Here is a 12213-nt window from a genome sequence, read left to right on the forward strand (position 1 = left end):
CTTTTGATATATTGTGTGAGGTGCTTGTGGGACATCCACGTGGAAAACTCTTAGTAACAACTTCACACATGCATCAGGAGCTTAGGTTAGGGAGGGGCCGGCAGTCGTCATTGTTTGTATTACAGGTAGAAACACAATAGTGGCAACCTGTGGGGTCCAAGGAGGTCCCCCAAAGAGAAGATGGGGCCTGTAACTCATCTCAGGTAGGCTTGCCAATTGCCATCACAAAAATAGCCTTTCAGGAAGCATCAGTGGGAGGCATGGCACATTTATTACAAAGAATTAGAAAGCAAGAGAAAATAGGGAAGAGGCTTCAGCTTGAGCAGCTCTGGGCAGCACAGCTCTGATGAAAAGGGTCAGAGTGGCCTCTAAATAAAGAACAAGACCAGCACTGATGGGTTAGCAGAGGTGGGCTAGCATCTATTGATAACCATCTCCATTTGGGCTCTGCCTGATGGCTCCTGAAGTTCTTGAAGGGACCATACAGTCTCCATCAAATAATTGCTTCCCTTTGAGAATAGCCTCAGTTTTCAGGAGGCTTTGCTGGGATTTAAGTGACTGGAGGCTTAGCACAATAATTGGAGCCTTCTGGGACTCACTGGCAGTTGAGCATCCCTGTCAATATCTTATGTTGGTGTCCTCCGTCTGGCACAGGCTGAGATTGGCTATACGCATTCTGGGCCAATCAGTCTTATCTTGCCAACTTCAGTCAGGCACTCCCCAAATGATTGACATGCTTTTATGTGGAGTTAAGGAGACATTTGGCCCAAAATCTAAAGGTAATAAAGAAAATAGATGCAAAATGAAGGTCAAGCTCCCTTCTGCTTTTAGTTACTTATTGGGCATCGATAGGCCCAAGTTAAGAGTCCCTGGTTTTTTGTTTGTTTTTAGTAAAAAGAGTTTTTAAGTCTCTGACTGTTTCAGAAGAGAACAAAACTGTTTCAATTAAGTGACAGAATAAGGGTCTGGGAGTTTGTGCTCTGGCCCAACAGCGGACTCTGACTATGCCAGGAGTACCTAAGATCCTACGGAGAATATAGGAAGTGAGATGGGAGGCAGGGGGAGCAGAGAATTATAGGGAATCAATAATAATGAATGAAATTGGCAGAGAAAGGTAGCTTCTTGCAGGAGAACCAGAAAAATGCAGAAGACATATAGGGAAATAGCAATTAAATCAGAAACATCACAATAGCGAACTTTCTTGTATCTACAGAGAGTTTAAAAGTTGAGGTGACCTTCTCAATATTCTGTCACCGCAACATCAAAACCGTTTAAGAGCCAAGAACCTTAAGTCATGATTCCTATCTTTAGCATCCCTAAAATTTGACCTCACACCTTTGCTGGGACAATTCCGGTGAAGCCAAGTCCACTATTTTATTAGGCAAATAATTTGTGACCCAAGATAAAGATAAAATGTATATGGAGAAAATTAAATGAAAGTTGACTTAATTTTTTCTAGTTTTTATTTAGACTTCTATATATAAAAAAACAAACTAACATAAAATGATATCCCATCCAAGAAGAAGAAATGAGGAGAATCCAGTCCACACTCCAAGCCCCAGGGACAACTTTCAAAGTACAGGATTCTGACTTAATAAAGGGCCGAGATCAGGCCATCAATAGTGAGTTAAACCTACCCTGAGAGAATTAAAGAAATGAAAATGCATTTATATGATGGAGAGAAAGTGCCAGTAGGGACTAAGGAGACAACTTACTAAATGAAATTAATGATGACTCTAAATTGGCTTCTCTCTCAAATTCATTTTAACATCTGCCTTGAACAAAGAAAATAAAACAGCAGTCTAGATAATTTAAAAATAATAAAGACAAATTTTAAAATTGGTAGTAATGATAACCTTCTGTGTGCTTAAATATACATAACTTTGGAAAGCTGTAGCTCTGTAGTGAGGATTAGCACAGAATCCCCATGGGTACAATATCCAATAAGTGAGAAGTACTAGAAAGTCACACATCACATATGTACCTGCAAGCCCATCCCAATATGTGAAATAGTATCTTTTAAACTGTGCTCTCTAGTATTTGACCCAAGTCCCATTAACTATTTATATTTAATTTAAAAATAATTAACATTAAATAAAAACAATAATTCCATTTCTCAGGTGTACTAGCCATATTTAAAGTGATCCGAGAGCTATATGTGGCTAGTCAATACTCCACTGGACAGTGCAGATTAGAGAGCATTCTTATCAGTGTAGAAAGTTTTCCTGAAATGCTCTGATTCAAGTGAAGTCCTTTATGTTGGACCTTCCTGAGGCTCCCAGTTTAATGTTAGTAGTGTTAAGCCATGAAAATAAATTAATAGGTGGCCCAGATCAACACAGGAGATTTTTTTTTGTAATTCACAAGGATTGATGGTAGCAAGGAGTAGTAAGTAAAGTGAATCTATTATGTAGCAGACTTTGCATATGTTTAGGTTTATTCCTGAAAGCCTCTGTTAATAGAGTAGATCATTAACCTATGGGCTTCTTGACTCCTCCTGCAGTTCCCTTCCTAACCTGTGTGACAGGAACATAGGAGGACACTGGAGGCAAAAGTCAGGTACTCAGCACATGGCATCATTTAGCACAAAACAGAAGAGATGATGCCATGAAAACAGTTGGGAGCATTAATTGTAGAGTCCGGAGGGAGAGAATAATCAGACACCGGAGTCAGAATTGACGAGGAAATCAAAAGTACCCCCTCAAATTGACGGACCATCAATTTTGTTTTATCTAAAGCTCATAAGATAATCTACCAAGTTTCAGGGGCCAGCCCTTGGTTTACATGCTACTAGCTTTGAATATTGAACATCCCACAGTGTACCTTCTTGATAATGTACTGTGAGAATCCACGATGAGCTGATATGACTTACCGAGGAGTAAGAACATGAAAACCAGGGAGGGGTAGTCAAGAGATCACTTGTATGCAGAGGAGAAGACCACTGCTTTCCTTGAACTTCCTTTTTATGAAGAAAAATAAGAATCCACAATAAAATGAGCATGGACAATGGTTGCTCAGACTCACTGCTTGGTGAAATGATTGAAACGTGACCTTCAAGGTCTTCTCGCAGGAAAGTTATGAATGACTTCAAGCTTTGTGCTGGGTCATCAGTGCACTGATGCCATGCTTAGTCAAATAAGTGACAAACAGTCAGGGCTATATGCTCTTAATGACCACATCTTAGCGGCCTTACAAGTTCTTAGTCAGCTTAGTAAGTAAATGCACAGAGCAAAGTGTAAATGCTTATACATGTGGCCGGTTGTAGCTAAATAGAACGTAATCTTTTTTTTTTGTTTTTTGGTACCGGGGATCGAACTCAGGTCCTTGCACTGCGAGGCAGGCGCCAGATCCACTGAGCTAAATCCCCGGCCCTATAACTTTAATTTTATCTTTATGGAAAAGTCAGTAAATACATAATACGTGAATTACCTTATCTGTTGCCATAATAAGCGAGGTGGTAACTGCCTAACTGTGGTACAGCTTCATAACTGGCAAGCAAATGCCCCTTTGCCATACCTTTCGTACATATAAATCATTGCACAAAATGCCTGCTATGTGAGAGTCCTGGGTGTCATGGGAGCAACGTGAGTGTGAGAGCCACACTCCCACTCATTGTGAATCCACTCATTTGATACCAACATATTGACACTCAGAGGATGTTTCACCGACAATAAGCTGGCTTTTTATTTAATGTTAATACAGGTGGACAGTAATAAAGAAAATATTTGAAAAACACTCTTCTTACTTCTATGAAAACAGTAAAACAAAATTTTGTAAAAATAACTAGAGAATAACACTAGTTAATGTACTATGTGCCATAATCTTAAAAGAATGGCCAAAATCTTACTCAGAGTACAAATGGTAGACCAAAACTACTGTGTTACATACAAGAAACAAATACGTAATAGCACAGAAGTTTCTTTGCAATGAACTAAGAGAAACTAGTAGTACAAATGAAATAAATTAGCATATATATTAAATGTGATATTTATACACAGTGGAGTACTACTCTGCCACAAAGAAAGATAAACTTGAGGCATTTGTAAACAAAAAGATCCAACTTGAGAACATAATGCTAAGTGAATAAGTCAGACACACAAGGTTAAATATTGCTTATATATGAGAAATATGTGTAGGGAGCCACGGCCTGTAGGTCTGTATCTGGTCCCTTGCCCATTCTTCTCTGAAGCTCTTCCCCTGCTCTGTTTCTTGATGCCATGACCTAAGAAGCTTTTCTGCATCACATCCTTCTGCCGTGATGTCAGTGCCTTAAAGCCAGTGATGAGCTCAAATCAGGAGTGAATTACACCTCTCTGCTTTTACCTCGTGGATGCTGGGCATTGTGTCTCAGCAAGGAGAAGGCTGACTAATAGAATTAGCATTACCTCTGTGAGGGGCTGGAAATTTGAATGTTTTGTTCACCACTGTATGCCACCAGGGATTGTAGCCCCTAATGAGTATCCAATAAATGTTTCTGGTATTGAGTAGATGCAAGAGGAAGGCACTTTGCATGCCATGTTCAGAGCAAGGGTGGCTCGTCTGCTTTCCAGTGCCTGCCATCAAACCTGCAAATGGCCGATGACCCTCACAGTGAGAATTGCTAGAGGGGGAGAACAGCTTTGATGAAGCAAACTATATATACCCACTTTTCTATGTGTATAGGGAAAAAATAACTTGAAAGTTAGCACTGACCAATCTCATTTTAAGTATCGGTGAGGAGAAATTGAATAAATATGAAAATGATGAAATTATTACTAATGGATGCTAAAGAATTGTGAAGAAAACGTGCTCCATGGATCTGTGCCCCTCTCCCAGCAGCTGCTAGATGAGCTCTTGAGCAGATTCATAGCTGGTCATGAAGGGTTTAGGGTGTTGTAACTCATCATCATCGAATGTCTCCTTCCTTGCAATATGTGTGCATCCCAGATCATAGAGCAGCTGCTCACCGGTGCCTTCCTGGCTTCTTTGTCTTACTCTGAGCTTTACTTTTCTTCATGGCACCGAGCACTTCTTGAAGGATGCTATTTTGTGTTTGCTTACTCATTGTTTATCTGTCTCCTTCAGGGACAAGTAAGCTCTATTAAGCCAAGGACTTTGCCATAGTCTCTATTTTCTCAGCACCTTGATAAGGACTGACAGAAAGCAGACACGAGGTGTGAAAGGAAAATGAGTTAATAAACATCTTTCTCTTTGGGGAGAGGGCGGGGAAAGGGGAGGCGCAGATGGCCAAAGAAGGCCTCCGCCTTGGTGTGCCTCTCCACTGCTTACGCCAGCAAAGTCAAAGCATGCCTGAGGAATTGAAGCTCTTTCATGGTTTTATTCAACAAAAGCTCACAGATGTGCACAGGACTGGAGGACAGTGACACACACGTGGTTTCAGCTTAGAATTCAGCAAGGGGGAAAGGTCAAATTAAGAACAACAGCTCTAGTCAGGTCAGGCAGTCAGGCCAAGCAATCGCTAAAGATTGTTGTGAGTTCCAAAACTGTGCCAAGCAGGGCCTGCCTTCCAGGGTTGAAGTGGCCAGGAAGGCTGTGTTGGGAAAGACAAACTATACCCTACTTATTTACTCTTCAGTGAACGTATTCTTCCCAAAACACTGGCTTTGGCAGCCATACCAACTAGCATCATTCTTCTAGTCTTCATTTATTAAAGCACATCTCACCTCCACCTCAGACATTTAACATTTACTTATATGTACTTTTCTTTGGGAGCCTCGCTTAATGAATTCTTTCTTTCCCTAAACATATGCATTCAGTCGAAAGGTATTCACTGTATGTGCAGACCCTACGCAGAATATGAGTTGTCTTGAGTCTGTAGTACAACAAGTGTGCAGACTTAACCATAATATCGGTCAACCATAGGAATTATAACAAAGCCCTGTAGGAAGAGAGAGGAGAGGGTGACTTCTTTTCTTTGAAAGACCAGATGAACAAGTGCCAAATGTGTGAAAGGTGAGTCAGGTTTTATCCGGTGGTGAAGGGGGATATTGTCATGGGAAAAAAATTCAGTGAACAGAAATATGAAACAGTGTGATGCACAGTGGAAATCGTTAGTGATGCTGACCTGAGGTGTACTGAGTTCTGGGAGGCTGGACTGGAGGTATGCCTTTGTAATTTAAGAAGATCTTTGGATCTTTTTCTAAGGAGTTTAAACTTCATGCTGCAGGCGTGTGGGAGATACAGTTTAAAAGGGGAGGCGAGAAAATAATTCTGTATTTGAACAATAATTGCAGGAGAGGAGTGAGGTAGGAAGTGATTAAATGGTCACACCAGGGATGACAACTTTCACAACATTTTTAAATGATTGTGCAAAATGTTCTGGTGTAGAAACCCAAAAGCTATTTTAGGGAGTAGAATTTTAAATGACTGTAATCTTTAGGTCAAGTTCCTTAATCTCTTTTAAGACCAGCCTTATTTTACTTTTGCTATGATTTTGAAGGGTTTTTAAAGCACTTTTAAGTTTGTTAAAATATTTGCCAGTTATGCTCAATTTTAAATTTTATGCTTGCTGGGTCATAATTCTTAAAATTATTATAGTAATAAGGATGTAATGGTATAAAGAGAAGATAGAACATTAACTCAATTTGAAAGTTTTCCATATACCAGGTGCTAGAAGAAACTCTTATTTTTTACAAAGACCCTAAGAAGGTGCTGTCATTTCCATCTTGCAGTTATGGAACTTAGGACAAACCATTCAAGGGAATAGCCCAATATCCCACAGTTATGTGGTGGCAGAGGTGCTGGCCCATATTTCATTGGCCTCTAGAACCCATTTATTTCCATTGCACCACTATAAATATATATATATTTGTAATATTTGTATACTCATTATATATATTTATTTATATTTATTTATATATTTTTTGTTTTCTGAGACAGGGTCTCACTATGTAGTTTAGGCTGGCCTTGAACTCACCAAGTAGTCCTCCTGCCTCAGCCTCCTGAGTTCTGGAAAGGTAAGTTTATATGGAGGGTCTCTAATGTGCCCATAGTAAGTACTAGACTGAGAAAATGCCATGACTAGAGTGGCCATGGGGTTCCTCTTCACTTCCAATCCCCTTCCCCAAAACTCAATTCTCCACTCTTCTCATCCATACCTTGTCTCCCAGGAGACTGCACTCCGTACACTGCGTGGCCCAGGCAGCTTTCCTACCCTGGGTTCTGGCGGAACTCCACCACTGGAAGGCATGAGAAGGGTTAGGGAAAGCAGGAAAATTCGCTTTCACACCTTCTCCTCTGCTATGCCACGTTTGTCACAGTGGTTGCGTCCTTTGCATCACAGGTCCTGTTAGGCAGCCCTCCATAACACAGACCATGACGCCCACTGCATACCCCAGGCAGAACAGCTCCCCTCTGCTTCAGTTCCCAGGTGCACCCCTCCCTGGTTTCCTCTGGTTTCCTTAACCCTGCCCACAACTCAGTAAGTCTTTAAACTTCCTAAGCCTAAACAATTTGAGTGTGCCATTGGCTGATGCTGAGACCCCCATTCAGTAATTTTAAACTGCATGAAGGCAGAATTATGATGATCATATTTGTTGATTCCCTTTCCAGAAAACCAATTCTTGAAAGGCCTGTGGCACAAAGAACTTGGTGGCCTGATAAAAATGTGTCCTATTGTGGAAAACATCCAAGTTTAAATGAAAATGATTTGTTCTTTTTGCACCAATCTGCAGAGATTTCCCCAATATTTATCTAAATGTGTTTGAACCCAAATATAATTTTGCAAAGTCTATTTGCAGGCCATTTAGTATCCCAGTGTAAAACACAATTTCACTTATTTGGAGTGATTGTAAAATGGAACATGCTGGTTAAGTAAATGCAAATCTAAAGAGCCTCATCGTGATAGTCAGAATACTTGCAAACTAGTTCAGTTTCTGCCACTTTGCCCCAATGTCACCTGGGGAAAACCTTTCAAACTTTCTGAACCTCACTTCCTGTATAGATTAATGCCATTCTAGTATTACTCATTCCATTTAGTTTTGGCTTAGACACTGTAACCATGGAAATAGTTTTCTCCTTCAAGGACGACAGGTAACATCCCCAGGATATTCAAGCTTTCAAATAGACCAAGATGCTTCAGGCTAACCTACCATCCACACCAAATGTGTGTTTTCAAGCATTTTTCAGCAGTAACTCCCCAAGACAAGAAGTCCCAGTCATACGCTTGGAGCTGCTGCCCTAGCCTGAGCAGTACCGAGTGGATGGACCTGTGGGAGAGATGCCCAGAAGCCAGCAGAACCAGCTCCTGGGACCTGGGTGTCGCTTTGAGAGGTGGGAATTTTCTGGATAAAAGTAACAGTGACCCCAGCAAGGATGGTGCCCAGGAGGACCAGTCTTGTTAAACAATGGCTCTCACCTGTGTGCACGACCCGCAAAACCTGAGTCCTACAAATCAATCTTAAAACTTGAATTGTCCAAGAAAAGTGTTATAAACACTTGAGATAGTAAATTTATGCCAGATGAGAACTTCACACAATCTAATCTACTGGGGTGTGTGTGTGTGTGTGTGTGTGTGTATTTTAATCAGGATTTGTTTCTAAAAAATAAATTTTATTGGCATTCTAATATGACATAACCTCTTTGTTATGACCTTTAGAAGAATGGGATAGGACATCAACTTGGAAATTTTACTCTTGGGTAATTATCAAACAAAAAAAGAATCTAGAAGAATACGCTGATCATTTAATGGTACGAATAATATAATAATAGCTATATATATGAATCTTTTACATGTAGTTAATAATACCAATAACATCATCATCATGACAACTAATATATATGAATCATTTGCATGTGTCCAGCAGCATTCTAAACCATGGCCCTCAAAACTACTGCTGCAGGCCAAATTTGGCCCACAGTTTATTTCTACAAGGTTTGATTCAAGTGGCAAGTAAGGGATTCAGTCCCTGAGCATATGAAGCTAGCAGCCCTGTGGGCCTTAGTTTCTTTGGGCTATTCTGCCTGTTATAACCCATGTCCACATAGTCTAAGAAGTACTAGGGAATTGGAAATGGCTTTCTGTTCTATTCACTTCACACCTCTAGCTCCCCAAGAGGGCATGTATAACTTACAACTTCAACTGGATTGGCCTTAACTTCTACCTTTCTCTGGGGCCCTCCTTTTTTGATTCCTCCTTTGCCATTCCCATGACTCCTATACCTTTTGCTTCTCATTTTTTTCTACTAATAGATGTCTACTCCCTTACTGGTTATTTTGTTTTGTTGTTTTTATTTGGTTTTTTGTTTGTTTGTTTTTAGCATAAGAAGTCTTTCTGTCTCTTTAGATTTTTCCCTTGATATCAAAGAAAATTTGTATGCAAGTAGAGAAGAGAGGTGAAGGAAATACTGCTCTCTAGAGTCAGACATGTGTAGGGCAATTAGACTTTCACAGTTTCTTTTTTCATTACTCTCAGGCTTTATTAAACCAAATGAGTTCCCTTCTATTGCTGTTGAATGTCTTGAATTGTAATACAAAATTATATGTTGTTTTTTCCTGACTCGCATATGGTTGGCCAACAGAGGGTACAGAAAGATTTTAAGACCCAGGTTTGAAATGAAGATGGAGAAACACCTTATCTTGTGACAGCAGTAAATACTGTGAGGGAGGGAAGGAAGGAAGGAAGGAAGGAAGGAAGGAAGGAAGGAAGGAAGGAAGGAACTATTTCTTTAAAACCAGGAAAGGGAAGGGGAGGGCAAGAGGGACCTGATCAGTTCCTATCTCATGACTGAGACTGATACTCCGGAATTCAGAATGCTGACACCCAGTGATAGGGTTTTAAACACACATTCTTGGGATTCCTGTGCTATACCGTACCTAGAGCTCCTAGATCGAGTGAGAAGAACGTAAACACTACAGTTACTGGAACAAGCAGAAGGATGTAGATGCTCCACCTTGGAATTCCCATGACAAAGACGTTCCCATGACAGCAAGTCAGAACTGTGATGCCTCTGGGTGCGTTCTCACAGATTATTGCAATTGTCTGTTTAACTGGCTGGCTGTTTTCAGGCTTTTCATCTGTGTATCTGTAAGATATAGTGCAGAGAAGTGACCTTTGTGAGCAAGGCCCCTTCTGCTTCGGCTGAGTGGTCTTAAGACTCCTCGTGAGCACCAGGGCAGAGAGGCCAACAGAGCCCTGCTTTACATCCACCTTCCCATCACCCCACTCCCATGAACCTCCACCTCTCAAGCTTTGCAGTCCATTAATCCCATTTCCTTGACATTTCTACCATGTGTTCTTTGGTTTTACTCCTGTATACTTTCTTACACGGAGTTTTCTGAATCTCAAACACTTATTTCCATCTCTGTGATCTTCCCTTGTCCACAAATAAAATTATAAATGAATCTTAAGTTCCTATTCTAGAATCTTTTGTAAGATTTTCTTGATTTCCCCCCAAAGAATTACTTCTTCTCTGCATTATTGCAGCATTTTATATACAATTATATTATTAAACAGCATAATATATGTTTATGCATTTTAATGCCAATCCTTATTAACAATCAGTGGATTTAATGTGTAGGCCTAGTTTATTAGACTCAAGCTTAAAAGGAATTTGTTGAACAGAACCTCAGTACACTTGTCTGTTAGGTATTTATTTAGAGATTTTAGGACTAGTAATTGTGTCTACTACAGCACTCCCTAATTCTGCCTCTATATAGAGCTGCCTGAGCTATTATGAAATAAAGGCTAAAAAATCTAGGTATATTTTTCTTCTGTTTTTGCTTAACTCTACAGTGAACATACATTAATTTTATACCAGAGAAAAGCATAGCTCTAAAACTGTCTCTTGTAGAACTTTTACTAGGGGGGAACTTTTTGTTTTATGTTAGCGACATGGCAGACACTGTTAGTTGCCAACTTAATGCCTACTTTCAGCTCCTTTCTGCTCTGATCACACCCTATACAGAGGTTAGAGGAGATTTCCTGAGACTTGTTTACATCTAAAGTGGACACATGTCACAGACTACCAGCGGCAATTTTCTGTAATATGGCTCCTTATTTCTTCCTGCCATGGGTATGGATGTGGTGCCTGGAGCTATGGTAGTCATATTGCAGTAATATTTTCCAATGGTATAAATAAGAAGGCAAATACTCAGGCTAGGAGAGGAAAAGGATAGGAACTGCCTACACTTTTAAGCATTATTCAGACAGTACACAGGCCTTGGTTTTACACTCTCTTATGTCTTACTACATTGGAAAAACAGCTCTCCCACTGTAGACACTGTGAGTAAGCTTTTCTGAACTTGTAGCCAAAAGCATTCCTCAAAAACATGGAGAAAGTTTACATTCAGTGATATATTAAAATATGATTATAAAAGATGAAAAGTTGGAAAATCTAAAATCCAATAGTGAAATATTTGTTTTTAAAATTATGGAACTAAATAGGCAGATTTTAAAATAAATTTTAGAAGAGTATTAAACTATTCACATTATATTATTAATTTTTATAAATCAGTTTAAAACTTAGTACTATAGATAATAGAAGTTCAATTTTACTTAAAATATGAGCATATGCATAGTGACACAAATCATCCACCATACACTGATTTTCTTTGTATCTAGGCTGTGGCACAGCAATCGTTATTTTATTTATTACAAATTTCCCTGTGTTTCAAAAGTCATTAAATGCACATATATTATTTTTCAATTAAGAAAAATAACACAGAGTGTTATTTGTAAGATAAAAAGTATCAGAGATCTCATATCTGGAATGTGGACAAGTTTGCCATGTGCCAAATATCAGATGAGTTAAATGGTAATTGGGGAAAAATGTAAATTAGATTTGGATGCCCTGCATTTTACTAGACTTGTATCCATGCCAACATTGATTAAAACAGTCACTCAATGATATTTCAGAGAAATAATGAGACGTTAGATCTTCAAAGAACCATAGATGCTTCCATTTACTGCTGAATTATAAGTGAGTTAAAATCCACTAACAGTGAAATGGAACCATGCTATGTTTCACTCTGCTTCATGATCCCTCTGAATGACTCAGAGAATCGGCCCAACACCCAGATGAATGCCTTGCTTCCCCTCACCTTTAAGCCTGTCTCCACCTCTGTTTGGTTTCCTGTCTAATTGGCTTCTACTTTCAAACAAGTCATTAGGATCAGCACCCTAGAATCCCTATTTTCAGAAACCAAAGTACTTTTTTAGAAAGAGAAAATGATGGTTTCAGTCTCAAAATAATAAAATAGCAACTTGGGATACAA

At 39.5% G+C, this 12213-nt stretch overlaps 1 long non-coding RNA gene across 2 annotated transcripts in view; it reads left to right on the top strand.

The window, feature by feature from the left end:
• The window catches only part of LOC101706174 (uncharacterized), a 56824-nt gene that overhangs the window by 16390 nt on the left and 28221 nt on the right, over window positions 1-12213 (top strand). For both annotated transcript variants that reach the window (XR_015441520.1, XR_001182995.3), the window contains exons 2-3: window positions 6880-6956; window positions 8118-8271. This is a non-coding gene — a long non-coding RNA (uncharacterized LOC101706174). The remainder of the gene's footprint in view (window positions 1-6879; window positions 6957-8117; window positions 8272-12213) is intronic.

This window comes from Heterocephalus glaber, unplaced genomic scaffold (genome assembly GCF_053883595.1).
Source record: "Heterocephalus glaber isolate CG9 unplaced genomic scaffold, H.glaber_assembly_v1.0 deba00000281, whole genome shotgun sequence".
Classification (NCBI taxonomy): Eukaryota; Metazoa; Chordata; class Mammalia; order Rodentia; family Bathyergidae; genus Heterocephalus; species Heterocephalus glaber.